Source organism: Ambystoma mexicanum, chromosome 11 (assembly GCF_040938575.1).
Source record: "Ambystoma mexicanum isolate Mex_15411 chromosome 11, UKY_AmexF1_1, whole genome shotgun sequence".
NCBI classification, from domain to species: domain Eukaryota; kingdom Metazoa; phylum Chordata; class Amphibia; order Caudata; family Ambystomatidae; genus Ambystoma; species Ambystoma mexicanum.
In genome coordinates this window covers 202,239,153-202,258,100 of record NC_090934.1, presented here as the reverse complement: position 1 = coordinate 202,258,100, position 18,948 = coordinate 202,239,153, and positions in this window count along the sequence as shown.

Here is an 18,948-nt window from a genome sequence, read left to right as displayed (position 1 = left end):
ATTTATTTATTGTGATGTAGTTCACAAGGAACTTTTCGCAAATACACAAAATCTCAGATGTACATTAAAATTCATGAAATTAAAATTAAAATTCATGAAACCTTTACAAGGAGCAAAACACACAAAACATAAAACAGACTTCTCCTAAAAAGAAACAATTTACACATTTGAAACATGACTTGCCATATATAATCCTTTTTAAGAACCAAAACCTCTTTCATTGAACGTATGGCAGTCAAAGACCATTTAAAAGACTTGTCTGTTAAAATACGTTGCCAGACCCAGCCCGGGTCTCCTACCTTAAAGTCCTTACATGTTGTCATGATGCTTTACTATGCTATATGTGTATTTTGCAAGTAAACTCTATAGGACAGTATTATTGTAGGTCTTGACACCCAAAACTTAAATATTTGTTCCAAGTAAAGCGTGGAAGAAGGTGGCCGTGCACAAATTGCAGAGTGGGTTAAAATCCCTGCTTCGCTGTTTAGCGTAAGTGTGATCCTGGGCAAATAATGTAATCTCACCCTGACTTCAACTGAAAAAATTGGAGTGATTATGTTTACACCCTTACAATAGGACAGTTTTAATTAAGTGTAGGGAAAAATTGGAGTACCCTGGTGCTCCTCTGCTAGTGGTTCCAATACTGTCACATAGAATTGCATTATTGCTGCACTGGCCCTCCCCCAGTCTCGTAACACTTGATTTGACAGGCAGACATAGTCTCACCAGCGAGTCAGTGCACCAGAGATTCTAGTATAGCGGACTAACTGTGGTAGAACCAACATTACATTTTCTCCCCTGTTGCTCCCAGCCACTGAAGTTGCTTGGGCCGTCCAGAGTACTGCCCCACACTCTGCAATGTCCTGTTATGCTTTCATATGGAGTCTTTCATTGCACACCATCTGCCATGTTCACACTTTCTAGGACCTTCAGGATCTGCAAGAAGTGGATGTTTTCAAACTTAAAGGAGAGAGTCAACTGATTGTAACATTGAAGCTGAACTAGAATAGTCCTATTACAATGAGTAAAGAAGTTAGATGACCCATCAGAAGTAAGTTTGCTCCTCCTTCGCCCTCTATGAAGTTAGTGCTTCTCCCAACATGGGATAGCCCAAGCCTAAATTTTAGCCTAGGTGCACGCCCCAATGTGCGTACTTGCATTTTGTTAGGCAGAGAGGTGAGGGAAGCCTTTCCCCCGAAACTGGCGGTGTTAAAGTTTTACTGTGTTTGTTCAGAAACTTTCAAGAAAGACTTGTATCGCCTCTCTGCATATTGTTCTTTAAAATATACAATTTTTAAAAACTCTTTTTATTCAGTTTTTAAACTTGATTAACAATACATTCCAATCTGACATCCCTCTCCCCCCCTCCACCCAACCAAAGAAGCTCTGGTGCACTGTGTGATAATACCCGCCTCATAAGACATTACAAGAAAGGGGACAGTAGGTCTCTTGCATATATTGAAATAAGTCCAAAGTACGTATACAACCGGTTCTGTGGGAATGTTCCGCCCGTCATATCGTATTCACCCTGTCTGGAAGGGAAATCACTGTGCATTTGTCTCATCCATTTATCCAGTCACTAAGCGATCGACCATAGGGAAATGGGGAGGTAGATATTGATAATGTCCTTAACGGGTCTACTGGGATGGGTCATGATTGTTCAAGAATCAGCGATTTCCCCTTTCTCCGCCACATACAAATGGAAGGAGGCCCAATAGTCCACAGGCTTACTCCAAGGGAGAAGGGTGGAAGCATAGGAGGCCTCACGCATTTCACACAACTTCATCATATTCAACCACTCCTTAGCGGTAGGTGCTCTCTGTTTCATCCAGGACCTAGCGATCACTGCCCTTGCAACCACCGATGCCATAGCAAGCAGTTTCTTTTCGACCTTGGTCTGGGTGGAGAACAGCACCAACAGACATGCCGCAGGTGAGTTACGCGGGGAGCCCGGGTCCATTGCATTAATTATTCCGGATATCTCCTCCCAATAGGTCTGCATGGGGGAGCAGTTCCAAACCATGTGTATAAAGTCTGCATCGCCACTATTGCACCTAGTGTATGATGCACTTCTCTCTGGGTAGAATGTATGTAATCGTGCAGAAGACAGATAGGATTGGTGTAGGAACTTGAATCAGGCGAAACCTGGCGTTCAGCGAGATCTCCCTGCTCATTCTACAGACGGACAGCCATTGATCATCCCACAGGGGAACCCCCAGTGCTTCATCCCACCTAGACCTGAACATCACTCGGGGAGCTGGACGCAGAGAATTAAAGTAGTTTGTATAGGGCGGAAACCATGTTAGTGAGGTAGTGAGGGTGGGCGGGTTGGTCACGAAGTGCAACGCGGGGATAGGTCGGGAGCAGCTGGGAAGTTGTCCCACAATCCCCTCAGTGTTTCCCTAAGTCTGTAATAGAATAAGAGGGAGATTGCATTCCTGGGATCCCGGCTCTTAAGAAGGTCCCACTGGATGAATTGCCCATTGTGCACTATATCACCCAAAGAACTAAACTCCAGTTTCTGTAGCTGTATTTTAAAGGACTTTTCTGACTTTTTCGAGGTGATCGGGTAGCTGGCCTCTTCATTCACTCGATCCCATGCCCAACGGGTCACCTCCAATGGTTGAATCTCATCCCTTGGGATGCGTTTGGGTACCCACCAGAGTAGGCCCCTTAAATGATGTGGGTGGGTGATCGCTTTTTCCAGCTTGATGTGCGTGCATTCTACAGAAGGATGCCACAAGACCGCATATTGGAGTTGTGCAGCTAAGTAGTAAGCGTACATGTCAGGGTAGTCTAGTTCCCCTGGACTCGTTGGGAAGAGTTAGTGTGTCGAGCGCAATCCGAGCTTGTTTACCCGCCCAAACCAAATTTTTTTTGTGGTGTAGTTTAATATAAAACTTTTTACACATTAAACCACTTATGACCTTGTTACAAAGCCAACTTGGGGCTTTACTGCCTTTGTTACACCACTAATTAGAAAAAGTTCTCAGTTTTACCAATTTAGTCAACATAGAGTGCATATGTCTCCAACACCACGACTGAGGGACCAGTTATTAAATATATATAAGATTTTGGGTTCCACCACCATCTTAGCCAGGGCTAGACGGGCGGCCTGGGACAGGGGCAGGCAGAGCCACACCTCCACCTTACGTTCCAGCTGTGAAAGGGCTGCTATGCAGTTGTCCTCAAGCAGTCAGGTTGGTGACGTAGAAACAGTGCTCCCTAGGTACCTCATGACCCCGGGGGACCACTGGAAATCAGTGCCAATGTCAGCCGGGTTGACAGAGGGGTTTAACGGTAAGATTTAAGATTTAGTCCAATTGATCTGCAGCCCAGAGAATCCCCTAAATACAGTGATTTCCTGCATCAGTGGCTGCAGGTTCTGTTTTGGATGTTTAATGTACAGTAATATATCGTCTGCGTACAGGGAGATGATGGAGACATGCAACTGTATCTGTACCCCCAATGTGTGGCAAGGGGCTCAACAGCCAGGGCGAAGAGGATAGGGGAGAATGGGCACCCCTCCCGCGTCCCTCGAGTACGACAAATAGCCTCTGATGTGTGTTTGTGAGGATTAGTGCTTACGGGGAAGTGTATAGCAATCGGATCCACCTTCTATATTGTAATCCCAGTCCCGACCTGCTCAAGACTTCGAATAAGAATGGCCATTCGACCGAGTCGATGGCCTTCTCTGCATCAAGAGCTACAACTACTATGGGGACCTCCTCATTGATATTGTGCATTATAGAGAACAGGCGCCGCAAGTTATTCTGTATGGACGTGCCCGGAAAAAAATCCTGCCTAGTCCGGGAGGACATAAGTGCCCATGTAAGGGAGAAGACTGTCTGCTAGTAATTTGGCCAATGTCTTGTTGTCGGTATTGATCAACAAGAGGGGCCTGTATGAGGCACAGTGTTTGGGGTCTTTATTGGGCTTAAGCAATATGGTGATTACAGCCGTCCCGGTGGATTCCGAGATAAGGCCTGCAGACAGGGATGCTTCAAACATACTGCACAGGTGGGGGGCGAGAATCCCTGCATATTCCTTATAAAACTCATTGGAGATGCCGTCTTGACCTTGTGCCTTACCGCTAGGGAGATCCCGTATCACCTTGCATATTTCCTCCGGGGTGAGTGGGGCATTCAGTAAGTCTGCTTGGACGGGGTCTAACCAACCCAGGGCGACTCGGTCTAGGTACAGTCTGTGATGGATTCCAAATGGGCGTCACCCACCGGCCCAGGACCTTCGCCCTTAGCCGTAGATGTAGCGCGCAATTAGAATGCTTTTTCTTTATTTTCTACGAATTCGAATTGAGCTGATACCAACCCGTCTCACTCCCCCTTTTACAAATACCCTGGGTCACAATGGACCATGAACCAGGCTGGTGGGTGGTAACACAATATTTATTTATTTTAAATTCAGTGAGAATCACACAATTTTTATATTGGGCAGCAATCACCAATGGGGTGATAATTACAATGGAAACCATGGAAATACACTTGGGTAACCTTCTACAAGAAAATATCCAAAGCACAAATGAATAGGAGCACTTTTTCAATTAGGATAGATAGCACCCGAGTTAAGGTTTCCCCCAGCAATGTTCCCTCAACCCACCATTATTTTGAGTGCATATAAAGAAGCAGCAAGGAGTCAGGGATATTGTGCAGCAACAAGATTCAAAATCTAACCTTCCCTCACAAAATAAGAGGCAAAAACTGATTTTAAACCCTTTGCAATGCCCTAAAATGACACTCAGATCTTGACAAATAATTAATTATATGTGTTTTTAAATAATGATATACATATGTTTTATCACAGTCTCAGGGATGTTATATCACTAGCAACTATAAGGTAAGGTATCGCAAAAGGCATACAGTTCAAAAAGCAACTTAAAAGCAAAACACACTGCAGCCACATTCACACATTGAAAAGTTGCAATTTTCTCTTTTTCAGTTTTAAATGTCAAAAATGGATTTTAAGAAAAACGTGTGAAATACACAGAATCGGAATGCGCTTTTTAGGCTCGGTGAGAGATGCACATCACAAGGACACTATGAAAGTGAAAGAGTGACCGTAGATGAAGTATTGGATGAGATTTTCAAGGTGGAATGAGGTTTGGTTTCGGTAAAATAAAGCAGTTAAGACAAGAACATTGGTTTTAAAAAGGAAAGGCAAGTTTAAATTAAACTAAATTATCTAGACTATATGGTTAAAGAAAAACACGGTGCGTTCCAAGACTGATTCGCGACGTCAACCTTTTCACCCCACGTTCAACTTTATGTGGAAATTAATTTGATTATTCCAAATATGACTAAGAACTTATGATCTATGCAAGGCAGAAATGAATAGAAAAGTGGCGCTAACGCTTGGAGATCAATGACAAGATGCACAGAGAATTCTAACAGTTTTAACAAGGATTCAGGGTATGGATAGGATTACTTAAAAAGTGGAACAAGGGGGCGTGGCGTGGAGTGCTAGCGATGTGGCAGCTCCTCTTTTGGCCTCTGCATGGGGACTGCAGCGATCACTGAAGACCTCTTGTTCCTAATATGGCCCAACCTTCTAAATGCTCGATTCGGGTGGCGGAAAGCTGGAAGCCCTACTGGAAGCGATCCTAGCTCGTAACGCGAGCAAGAACTTTGTAAACGCAATAGGGGTGCCTGCCGGCAGCGTCCACCAGGCAAATCTAAGATGGCGGACGCGCTGTGTCGGCCCCATCCCTGCAGCCATTCACTAGCCCTTGTTGGCTCCGGGACCATGCTGGGGAGCCTCTGACTCCTGAAAATCTCCTTTGCCCTCCAGCAGAGCCTGACAGCGCCGACCCAAACTGATGTGCCTGAGCCGCGGATGCGGTACTGATCGAAACTGGGCGGGGAGCCCAGCCTGAACCCGCTCTACGCGGGTTGCACCTGTCGAAAGCAGCACTTTCAACCCAGTGCTCTTGGCCCGCTCCTTTTCCCCAACTCTCCTGCCAACTCACCCTGGGAGGAACTAGTCCCTCCTTGGAACTGGACTGCTGCCTACGGACAGCACCGGCGTCGGCCGCCCACCTAACTGGGGCCAGGCGCCCTGGGGTCTACCTCCCCCCACCCGCACTGCATCGGTATTGTTGGTGGGGTGACTGGTCTCTCCCTGGATGCGGAGGGTATGAGGTTGTGGCCATGTGGCCATGCTCCTGAGAGGGCCCCCCCGACCACCAGCTGCACCTTGGGTGCATAGGGAAGCCTCAACAGATGGCGGCAAGCGGCAGCGCCCCAACACGGCAAATTCACCCCCTGCATGCTTGGGGAGCAGCAGGGGGCACTCTATAGCCTCCACTATTCTGTTGGGGGCCCAGACCGCACTGGACTTCCACTCTACCCCAGCGAGAACAGCCATCGCTCTCACGGAGCCCCTGCTCCACCCGCACAGCACGCCCCCCCCCCAGCTCCAGGACACACACAGGTTTGAAGAATCCACTGATTGAGCCCTGAGTAATGGGACCGGAGCAGTGACCCTCCCCCCGCAAGGCACGAACCATCTGGGGACTTCACCCCCTTTCCCTTCATCCAAATGCAGGGGAATAACATCCGCTCCTGCTCCCCCACCAGTGCTGCAACCTTGGGGCAGCATCCACTGTCACGGCTCCCACCTCACATTAACCCTTACGTGCCTTGCTCCCGCACCCCTCCGGGTGGCGGCCTCACCCCAATAGCCATGGGTGTGAGGGTGGACCACAGGGAGCCTATTTCCAGCCTGGAGTCCTCCAGACACAGCCAAGCTCTGCTTGCCCACAGCCCATCTCAGAGGACTCCACCACTGAGGGACGCAGACTGGAATTTTAAGGCCCACAAGATATGCCACCCCCTCCAGGTCCCAATCTACATTCTCCCTGGAATCCTGGACTTTTTAAGAACATCTATGGCAGTCCTGGCTGACAACAGGTCCTAGTAGAGCTTCCTGAGGTGCCCCTGCCCACCTCCTATCATCACCAGAACGGAGAGGCTTGAACCCCCCCTGCCTTCACTTCGGGAGCTCTCAGCAAGCGGTGAGTTGAGCACCAACTGCCATTATAGCTTTGGACCCACTTGAGCCCCTTCCCCGTGCGCTAACCACTACCCCACTGCAGCAAAGGACCTACAATCGGTAACTGGACTGGCGACTTCCTGGGGCGCCCCTGCCCACTTCACTTCTCTGCTGCCACCAGAGTAGGACAGCGTAGCCGGTTGGCTGGCATCCTGGGACTTTCTACTGGTCAACTAGCGTCTCACCCCCAGCCCAGCAACCGTAACTTGGCACAATCTCGTGGGGAATTGTCTCCCGCCCTGGAACCATGGCTAAGTCCCTGAAACCTCCCAAATCTGCAGATATTTCCATCATGCTCCTAGCAGCGGAGAAAGGGAAGAAAGCAGAGCAAAACTCACGCCTCAAAAAGCACCTGATGATAAAGGGTCCCTCGCAACCAAAGAAGACATCCAAGCTTTCATGTCCGATATCAAAGCAGAGTTCAAATCTTGCATGACAAAGCTTACTGCAAAGCATGAACAAGCAGAGCAAAGGCATCGAACACAGGATGGGGAATCTGAAGACCTAGCCCAAGAACACGCCTGGTGGAAGTGCAACGCACAATCCAGACCCTAATGGACAGAACCGAGATCCTCGAATACAAGCAGGAGGATCTGGAAAATCGCGCCCGCCCCAATAACCTGCGTATTCGAGGTGTTCCCTCCTCGTTCCCCAACAGGGAATTACCCGAGTACGTTGGCAAATTCTTCCAATCGCTTCTACCGATCCTGGACGAGGCCCAGCTTCTACTCGATCGCACCCACAGGCTACGCCCACGACGAGGAACTGACTTGGATCCCCCCCGGATGTCATCACGAGAGTCCATTTTTATACCACCAAATAAGCCATCTCGGCAGTAGGTCTCTCACGCGATGAACTATCATTCCAGGGCTCCCCCCTTCAAATATTTCAGGACCTCTCCACCCTGACCCTGAAGAAACGCAAAGTCCTGCGGCCTCTTACGCTCTTCCTCCGAGACCAACAGATTCGCTATTGGTGGCTGTTTCCAACGGCATTGCAATTCTCGCACAATGGCACCCTGCGTGCCATCAGCCACCTCGACGATGCAGCATCAATCCTATGCCTTGGCTCCCCGGAAGGCACAGGGTCCTCCTCCCCCACCCAGAAGATAACCGAGCCGGGCACTGCTTCCCCTAAGCCAAGGCACGCGCCCTGCACAAGAGTGCAGAGAAGCCGTAAACCTAAATGATCTGCGGAAGGTTCAAAGAATACATAACATCAGAACCCAGCTTACTCAATCCTGCTGTGGTCCCCACATGGTCCGTACCCAACTCCAAGGTGGAATATCACTGTTGTACCCTTGGAGTGAAATTCAGCCTCTTAGGCTGTTGACAGTTTGGCTGGCTGGGGGTTGTACCGATAAGTTAAAATCGTCCCCCAGGCCAAGGTTCTGGCTCCCCGTTGGAGGCCAATGTTAGAAGTTAATTCCTCCCGTTGGAGGCTATTTGAAAAACCTCAGCCTCAGGAGAACCTAAATCAGCTTGCCCCTCACGACCATGGCTGACCTGAGCCCCTCCCGGCAAGGGAGACCAGGGGGCCAGCCCTCACATCAAAAACTAAAATTGACCACCCTAAATGTCAGGGGCCTAAACTCCCCTCCGAAAAGGAAATCCATTCTACAAAGGCTACAGGACGAGAGAACCTTACCTCAGTAGCTTTCCTGCAAGAGACTCACCTGAGGCCGGCGGACTTCTCCCACCTCCGCAGTAGATTTTTCCCCCTACACCTGAGGCTCGCGGACTTCTCCCACCTCTGCAGTAGATTTTTCCCCCTAAAACTACTGGCCTCCAATGGCACCCAGATGGGAGGCACCGCTTTCCCCTATTTGCAAAAGAACTGAAACCGCGAATCCTAGAATCACTACGATGCCAGGAAGGCCGCTTCATTGCAATCAAATGCATCATTTTTGACCAACTCTATACCCTTATCTTAGCTTACGCCCCTAATGAGCATCAGGAAGGGTTTTACCGAGACCTAGAGGAGGCCCTCCTCCCATTCATTGAGGGGCAAGTCATATTGGGGTAGACTTTAATGGAGCCCCGGACCCACTCAAAGACAGACTGCACCCCGCATCATCCAGAGACCTGAAATTAGCAAAAGGCTTGCTTCAGCTCTTCCGAACCCCTGATGTCGTTGACACCTGGAGGGCATTATCTGCAGAGGAAAAAAACTTCACGTTCTATTCATATGTGCACATTACCTTCTCTCGAATTGACCTGCTGCTGGCCTCCCCTCAGATCCTGGCCTTCACAGAAGACGTCATCATTGGCTCCCGGATGCTCTCCGACCACGCCCCAGTCTCATTGATTCTGCGAGCACGCGACCCGGACCCCCCCCTCGCCACCAATGTGAGGGACTCCATAGCCAGGACAATAACTTCTTTACAGAAAACAGCGACAAAGATACCTCCCCAGCTAACACCTGGAATGCCATGTATGCGGTGCTCAGAGGGGAACTGATTGCGCAAGGCGCAGCCTTTCATAAGCGTAAACAGGTGGCCCGCGCTGTCCTGGAATCCGAAGTCTGGGAAGCGGAAGCCACTCACAAACAGAAGAGTTGGTCCCCGAAATCCTACAGGACTCTACAGGTAGCAAGAAAGCAGCTGGAGGTGCATTACGCCGAAGCCACGGCACATTTACCAACCAAGACTAAACAGTGGTACTATGTCAACAATGACAAAGCAAATAAGCTGCTGGTAAATAAACTGGCCAAATCGAAGAAAAGAACCACTATACTGGGCCTCCGCGACTCACAGGGCACGGTCCAATTCGCGGAACTCAAGAAGATACGTCTGGCATTGGCCCACCAAACAGAGATGACTGCAGTCCCAAGGGACCAACATGAACAACAGTCCAATATAAGGGAGGCAGCTCTCCCACTTCTTACACCCACAGTGAGGGAAGGACTTGAAGCACCCATCACAAGCGAGGAAGTTGAGGAGGCCATAAAAAGCCTGAAATCTAGAGCCCCGGGCCCAGATGGGTTTTCCATCAGATTCTACAAACTCTTCCGCCCTCAATTGGTGGTTCCCCTAACCCGGCTCTTCAACTCATTTGCGGCCACCTGAAGTATCACCCCTACCATGCAGGAGTCCATCACGATCCTTATCCTCAAGCCCAGAAAAGACCCTAAGGACAATAGTTTGTATAGGCCCATCTTATTGTTAAACCTGGATGCCAATATATACTCTAAGATCCTGGCCAACAGTCTGGCACCCATCCTTCCTAGCATTATAAACCCGCACCAGACTGGGTTCATAACCCCCAGGTCGACGATAGACAACATCCGCAGAGCCCTAAACCTAATAGAGGTTGCCAATCAGGAAGCACAGCAACTTGCCCTGCTGGCCCTGGACACAACCAAAGCCTTTGACAAGGTGGATTGGACCTTCCTACGCCTCGCCCTAGAGGCTTTCAGCTTTGGCCCGACATTTCAGAAAATGAGCCTAGCTAATTATTAATCTCCCAATACCCGGCTGAGAGTCAATGGCCTCCTGTTGGACCCGATTCCTCTTACATGTGGAATGAGACAAAGATGCCCTCTGTCCCCCCTACTCTTCGCCTTGGCCATGGAGCCCCTGACCCAACACATCTGCCGAAACCCCCAGATCAAAGGCCCTGGGGTAGGCCCGGCCCAACATAAGATTGCTCTCTACATCGACGATGTGTTGTTCACTATCACTGATATTGAGGTTTCCATGAAGGCGGCCTTGGCCGAAATCCGAGGATTTGGGAGAGTAGCAGGCTTCGCCATCAATTTGGGAAATCGGTGGCCCTGGCGGTGGGACTAAACCCAGGCGAAAGGTAAGCCCTAGAGAAACAAAGCCCATTCCAGTGGAGTGTCAGATCTATCCCATACCTGGGGTCCAGATCCCGGCCCATCAAGCAAAAGTGTATCAGACAAACTTTCCTCCGCTCTTTGAGGAGATGGAAAAGGACCTCAACCACTTGCTATCGCAAGAGATCTCCCTTTTGGGCCGTATTACGGCCTGCAAAATGAACCTCCTCCCACGGTTCCTTTACGCCTGCTCCTCCTTACCCACTTCAAACCCGCTCCCCCCTGCAACGTCTGCAAAGGAAAATTATCGATTTTATTTGGAGGTGCAAGAAACCGCGCATCCCCCAGAGGACCATGATGGGCAGTGCGAAACTGGGAGGACTGGGGGTTCTAGACCTCCGGAAATATCGAATAGCAGCATAGCTGGCCCACATCTAGGCATGGGGAATCGCCTCGGGGTGCCCGAATTGGGTGGAGATTGAACAGTCCCGTCTGGCTCTCCCCCTCCGCTTTCTCCCATGCATCCCCATCGCACTGCGCCGAACTTGGCCAAACATGTTGGCCTCCACTAAACACTTGGTGAGGGCCTGGGACTGGGCCCGCAGACACAAAGGTATCCCGGGGGACCTGAGCACCTTTTCCCCAATCTTTCTTAACCCAGTCTTCTCCCTGGGCCTTTGCCCAACGAACTTTAGGAACTGGGTGGCTAGAGGCCTCGAATTGCTGGGGCAGCTCTTTGAGGGGGGCGCCCCTCGCACCTTTGAACAATGCAAGATAACCTTCCAGCTGGCGGAAACAGACAGGTTCACCTATGCCCAACTGCGAACTGCGACACTGGTGCTCCCACCCTCGGACACAAACTGCAGCGACACGAGCTCCCGGCCCACTGGAGCTCACCGTAAATGACCTGCCATCCCGAGGGAAGATCCCGGCCCTCTATAAACTACTGAAGGAGGACCCCTTTCTCTTTTTTTTTCATAACAACATTTTATTGGCTTATTCAAGAGCATTACATTAATCATAACAGCAGCTATGGTGAAGCGTAGAATAGTATGTGAAAGCAGCAAAGTTTGCTGGGGGAGCCGGAGTGAGGGGCCTCAAAATGCTGGAAGAAGCATTATTGTCCATGGTCCATCCTGTCCTCGAATGCCAAGTGGGATACACGGGATGTGGCATGATGGGTCGCTATGGTGTGGGGTTGTGGTTCAGTAGAGCGGGCTGCCCTGGAGCCATCTGGTTAGTGGGGGCCTCCTGGTGAGGGCCAAGAATTTAGCAGCATAATCCATGAACGGGTCCCATATGTACAGGGTTCTATATAGGAAGCCCGTTCGGATCGCCGTGATTTTTTCAGCCACAGCTATGTCCCAACATTTTGCCCACCAGATGGCCAATGAAGGGCCTTCTTTATTTTTCCATACCCGGGCCATTGCTATTTTTGCTGCCAAGAGTAGATATGTACATAGCTTGGGGATGTGGCCTGAGACTGGAAATGTACCCCCACCCGTGTCACCCAGGAGAATGATACCGGGAGCCCATGGGATGGAGAGGCCTGTGATTTCCTTGATATGTTTGAGTATCTCTTTCCAGTACTTTTCAGCTTTCGGGCATGACCATGTCATGTGGAATAATGAGCCGGGGTTTGGGCATCCTCGCCAACAAGTACCGGGTATGGATGGATTGGCCTTGTTAATTTGTGCTGGTGTCGTATAGTACCTGTAGCATAGCTTATAACACCCTTCTGTCTGTGATGCATTGCGAGCTTTTATGTAGTCTGGCCCAGATCTTTGCCCAATCCTTGACTGCAATCTCCTTTCACAGATCCTTTTCCCATTCAAGCATATACCTTTCTTTTTTACAGGGGTCTGCTCTGTCTAGGAGTCGGTAAAGGGCTGCGATCCTGCCTTTGTTGGTAGGGGATGTTAAGGAACGTTCCAGTGCTGTTAATTCTCTGGAGCACTTCTCCCTGATTGCTCTATGGGACAGCCAATGGCGGATTTGGGCATAATGGAACCTTTCCCGTTCCCCCACCCCAAATTTTACTTTGCACCTTTCAAATGAGATGGGCGCACCAGCCTCCAAGAAGTCGCCAGTCGTCCGTAGACCTCCCACTATCCAGGGTTGAAAGCTGTGCGTAGACAGGCCTGGGGAGAAATCAGGGTTATTCCAGATGGGAGTTAGGGGGCCCATGGGACCGCGAGTACCCCACTTATGGGCTGCTTCTTTCCAGCAGCGGACTGTTGTTGTTGTTGCCAGTAGGGGTCTGCTGTTTGCCTAAGATTTTATTGTTGGTAGGTGTGGGAGGACTGAGGGCGATACCGGGCACCAAGCCTCCTCGAGTTGTATCCATTTCGGTCTGCCTGCCTCCTGGACCCAAGTGAAGGCGTGAGATAGCTGCACAGCTAGGGTATACCTTGTTAGATCCGGTACTCCCAGACCTCCCTGTGGTATGCCCCTCAACATTATTCATTTGGCTATGCGAGGTTCCCCCCCCCGCATACGAATTTTTGGATTTGTTTTTGCAAGGATACTAGGGCCGGACCCGGTATGCGGATGGGGAGTGCTGTGGAATGGTACAGCCATCTGGGAATTAGGTTCATTTTGATGGCAGTGATCCTACCAAACCAGGAAATTTCCTGGGGCTTCCACCTTTTGAGATCATTATGGAGATCTCTGATCAGTTGCGGGAAGTTACTCGAATACAGGCGTAATGGGTCCTTGGAGATGTGTACCCCGAGATATTCGATTGGGCCTGTGGACCATGGGATTGGCATTAGGAGGCTGAGAGTGTCTTCTTCTTGTGCAGGGAGATTAACCGCCAAGGCTGTGGACTTGGATAGGTTTACCGAGAACCCTGACAGGGCCCCCAATTCTGAGATCTCCTCCCAGAGAGTTTTCAGGGACGATGTCAGGTTAGTTGCTGTTATTAAGACATCGTCCGCGTATAGCGCTATTTTATATTCGTGGCCCCCCACCGTTAGCCCATTTAGGCTAGGGTTTTGCCTGATTCTTGCGGCAAAGGGCTCCATACACAGAGCAAAGATTAAGGATGAGAGTAGGCAACTCTGCCTAGTGCCCCTAGTTATGTAGATCTTGTTAGATCTGGCCCCATTGACTCGCAGCTGTGTGGTGGGGGATTGATAGTTGGCCATTACCCAAGTGATGAAATTCGGACCAGATCTCAAGTGCTCCAGGACTGCCCGAATGTACCCCCAGTCTACCAGATCAAAGGCTTTGTGTGCATCCAGTGATATAGCGGCCATTCCTACCTTTAGTTTGTGGGTACGTTCGATGATGTTTATCGTCCTTCTGATGTTATCATGAGTTCCCCTCCCCGGGATGAACCCTGTTTGGTCTTGAACAATTAGATTTGGTAGTGCTGGCCCCAACCTGTTGGCCAGTACCTTGGCAAAGAACTTCCCATCGTTGTTTAGCAGTGGGATAGGTCGATAAGAGGCTGCTAGCTCGGGGTCTCTTCCAGGTTTATGTAGCAGTACAGTAAGCGATTCTGCCATGGATCCGGTTACTGATTTTGAGTCAGTGAAGGAGTTAAATAGGGCTGTCATCTGGGGGGCTAGGATTCTAGCGAACATTTTATAGAAGTTTGCAGATAGGCCGTTAGGGCCCGGGGCGGCGGATTTGAGAGACTTAATTGCGTCTATGATTTCTTCGGTGGAGATGGGTGATTCTAGGGAGTCGAGTTGGGATGTGTCTCGAGGGGGAAGTGTACTCAGATATTCTGGAAAATTGTCCAGTGCTGTGGGGTTCAAGGACATGATTGATTTATGGTGGTTCAGCAGCTCTTCCATTTTTTCTGATTCCGAGTAGAGCAATTTTCCATCTTTCCCTCTTAGTTTCAGAATATTGTTTCGGCTCCGGAGTTTTTTCAGTTTCTGCACAAGCACTTTTTTTTATTTTTTTTATTAAATTGTTTTTTATTTTCCAAAAGCCATTGTTTACATACACAACCCCCCCTCCCACCCTCCTTCCCCCCTAGACCAAGACCATTCTGTTCTGTGTGTGCTGGACTATTGCAGGCTGTCCGAGTCCTCCTCAGAAGAGCGCTCCCCTTTCCCATTTAATAGGGTCGTTGTGATGGCCATCCATTGCAATAAGTCTGCAGAGGAGTCTACCTTTTGTTGTCGATGTGCCAGTTCCCACGCCCTCGTTTCGGCTGCTGTCCATCTGCGGAGGTCTTCGCACCATGTCGCAACACTGGGGGCTCTAGGGCTCTTCCAAGCCATAGCAATACGGCGTTTTGCTAAAATGTACATTAAGTCCTTTAGTCTGTTTAGAGGCTTATTCTTTTTACCCCTGGGGTAAGAGCCCAGGATACTCGCCATGGGTGTTTGCACATCCAGAGTAATGTCTGCCTCCGCCACTTTTGCCTCGATTTGCTTCCAGAAAGCTTGGATTGCCGGGCATCCCCAAAACATATGTGTCATCCCCACACTGGGTTCCAGGCATTTGGGGCACACCGCGGCGCCCGTCCGGCTAAATTTTGTGATGATGTCCGGGGTAAGGTATGCTCTGTTAAGTACATAAAATTGTATAAGCTGCAAGCGGGCGTTCCTGCCTTTTTCCCCTTGCTGTAATAAAATAGCTTTGTGAATGCTAAGGCTTTTGCTGTGCGATCGGCATAATGCATTTCCAGTGCTATTTTGGCTTTCCTTAGGGCTCTCTCCATTTGCTGGAGCTGCGTTTCTTCAGTTCATCCTCTAGGTGTTTTACCTTTCCCTCTAGTTTAGCTGCCATAATGTTCGAGACCCTTCTCTGTTACGCACCAGCGCTAATTAGTGTGCCTCGGATGACTGTTTTCATGGCGTCCCAAATGATGTTGATGGGTGAGTTCTCTATTGTATTTTCTTTGAAGTAGTTAAGGAGCGTTTCTTCAGTTTCCAGTCGGATGCATTCGTCTAATAGCAGTGCATCGTTAAGTTTCCAGTGCCTTTGAACAGGATGTTTTCTGCCTGAGATGGCTAGTTTAGCTGATACTGGCGCGTGGTCCGATGTCATGCAAGTGTGGATTTCTGCATTGTTAAGGCAGGGGAACAGAACACCAGACATTAGAATGAGATCTATTCTTGAAAAGCCTTTATGCACGCAGGAGTAGTGCGTGTAGTCTCTTGCAGTGCCGTTGAATAGTCTCCATACATCTACGGATTCAGTTTCTCTGAGCAGTTTGGCTATTGAAAGCGCTTGTGCAAAGTCTGTGTTCGTAGGGGGTAAGGTTTTATCCACTTGGGGATTTGGCATGCAGTTAAATCTCCGCTCATGATTAGGTGACCTTCGCAAAAAGCTGTAATGGTTGGAATTAAGTTTGTGATGAAGTTGGCTTGGGACGTGTTGGGGCCATAAATTGAGACTATGGTGATGGGAAGTTCTTCGAAGGCCTTACCGGTACCGGTAAACCCTTACCACCTACCGTGTAATGAGGCCCATAGTCTTTCAATTCTGCATCTGGAATCGTGGATGGGATCCCTTGCAATCAAATGTTATTCCTCCAAGAGCGGTTTTTCGCGTCCTCCTTTTTTGCCTCCAGAAGGTTGCATCTTGCCTCCAGGGCAGTGATTCTGTCTCTGTCCTGTTCGTCTTCAAATCTCTGCTCACAGACCTCAGATTCAAGCTCAGCTGTTCGGTGTTCAACCTCTCCCACCCGATTGTCCAAAAAATGTTTTTTTATGTGACCTCTTCTGTGCTTTTTTGAATTTCCTTGGTCAAGGCAGAGAGTAGGTCTTGTAGGTCAGCCTTGGTGACCGACTGGGAGGGGCAGTGGGCTGGTACCGAAGCTGTAGACATGGGGTTGCTGGAGGCGTCTTCCGGCGGGTCCCGCTTCTTGGATTTTTCATTTGCAGTATTAGATAATAGGGAGACAATGTCTGCCTGTTTGGGCACCTTGCTGCTTCTCGACATTTTGGAGCTTTTGGGTCGCAGAGGCAAGGCTATCTATGTGGAATATTAGATATTCAGCCCCAGGGGGTGGAGTTCAGGATTCCGCTTTGGGTGTTTTCACCTGCCAGGCACGTCCCAGGGAGCTCTGCTATTGAGGGGGGGGTTGGGCTGTAGTGGGTTAACAGTAGTCCTTTGCTAAAAATGGCGAGCTTCGGTGGATTAGCTGATGGATCCTAGTGGTACATAGAGGTGCGGCGGGTCGCCGGGGTGAAGAGCTTTGAGAGAGAACCCGGGGCCCAGGCAGGACGCCTAACCCACAGCGTTCCGTGGTGTTATAATGCGAGGTCCCAGATGTAGTGAGGAGAGAGTCCACACCAGATGGAAATCCCCCTGAAACTCCCTACTCCTGACCTTAGGGTATTTGGTTTGGCGTGCTCCTCAGAGGGAAGGGGGACTCTTCATGCTCCCGTATGGCCCCAGACGTTCAGGTCCGGTATGTTGATCCAGGCGTAATGTGGACCAATGGAGAGTGGGCCGTCGGCGAGTCGCCGCGGCCTGCTGGGCCGTAGAGGTCCGTGAGACCCAGCTGCGACACTACCACACCGGAGATGCCGTCGGCGCGGTGTGGTGGGCTCCTCTGCCCGCGGCTGTGATCCGGGTGGGCGCCGAGCCACTGACTGCAGACTGGTCGCCGGGGAAGTGAAGCTGCAAGCCGCCAATCGAGGCCACCGGGCGGCGGCACCCCCCCCGCACAGCTCCTCCCCCAGGGGGGCCCGCTTCAGCTCGGCTGAGTCTCGGGGAACAGAGTGTGAGCTAGTCCCCGCGTAATATGGGGAGAAGGAGGTGCGGCATCAGCGGGCATCCAATTTGGGGTCGAGATGGGCTCCGATAGCAGTGGTGTCGATCTCCGCTGGCATTCCACTTATGCCGCCTTGGTGTCTGGAGCTGATCAAGGCAAGTGGGTTAAGCTGTGGTCGCCTACAGTAGGGTGGGATGCTGGAGAAGCCAGTGCGGGGTGGAGAGCTGAGGATATCAGGCGATCCAGTTTGCTGTAGCGCGCCTGCCCCTCCCCCTTGTGGAGATGTCCCTCTGCTGGTGCTCCGCGGCCGCCATCTTAGCTTCGAGCGAGACCCGGGGGAAAAAGCGCCAAAACTTTGTAAATCGTTCACGGACCGGGAAGTCGCTCATCTGGCAGCCGCAGAGTGACTTCATGCGTGAGGCATTCCGCTGTCACCTCGTAACGGGGTCTGGTGGTGGCAGAGTTGATGATGGCGCGATGAACCACATGGGAGCTCCTACGAAGCCATGCCACTTGCGGTGGCTCCAAGCCACGCCCCCCCAGAGGACCCCTTTCTCACCAAGCTCTCTTATATGACCCAATGGGAGGCGGACCTGGGCCATGCAATAGAGGACCAAACCTGAATGGACATCTGGTTGAGAACACGCACGGCCTCCCCCTGCATCACTAACTGGGAATGCGCCCACAAACTGCTTCGACGCTGGTACTACCCCCCGCTCCACCTTCACCACTTCCAGCAGACTGTCATGGCTACTGGGAAAGGGCCCAGTACTTCACTTCTTGCAGGGTCCCAATGGACTCAGTCTTGGCGCCTACGGCACCAAGCTCATTACAAAGTGTGCCTAGCACACAGAACACAGAAGGCACGTGCAACAAGGCCGGGCGGGGCCCTATTAGCACCAGGAAAGGCACGTGCAGAAGACAGGAGGCGAAGCAAGGTTGGGCTACAAGGTGGGGCCTAAGGGGAGTGGCTGGGGCCAGGCTATATAAGCCGGCCCCACCCGCATACTGGCGCTTCGGGTTAGTGTGCTAGTGCAGCATAACGCTTACCGCCGTCCAGAAGACCCTTACCTGGTTCAACACGTGCGTCTTCAGTCTCCGGATCCTTCCAGCATCTTACCTGGTCCAGCACGTGCATCTTCAGTCTTCGGAAACCCCCAGTACCTACCTGAATGCAGCCACACCATCGCTGGAAGCACTGCCATCAGCTTTCCACTCTGCAGCCGTTGCGCGCATCTCACCTTGAAGCCTCACCATCGTTGGCAGCTCTGCCATCAGCTTTCCACTCTGCAGTCGCCGCGCGCATCTTACCTGGATTCAGCCTTGCCACTGTCCGAAGAAGCACCGCTATCGCTTCCTACTCTGCAGCAACCGCATTCATCTTACCTGTCTTCTTGAATCCTCCACGGGTGCTG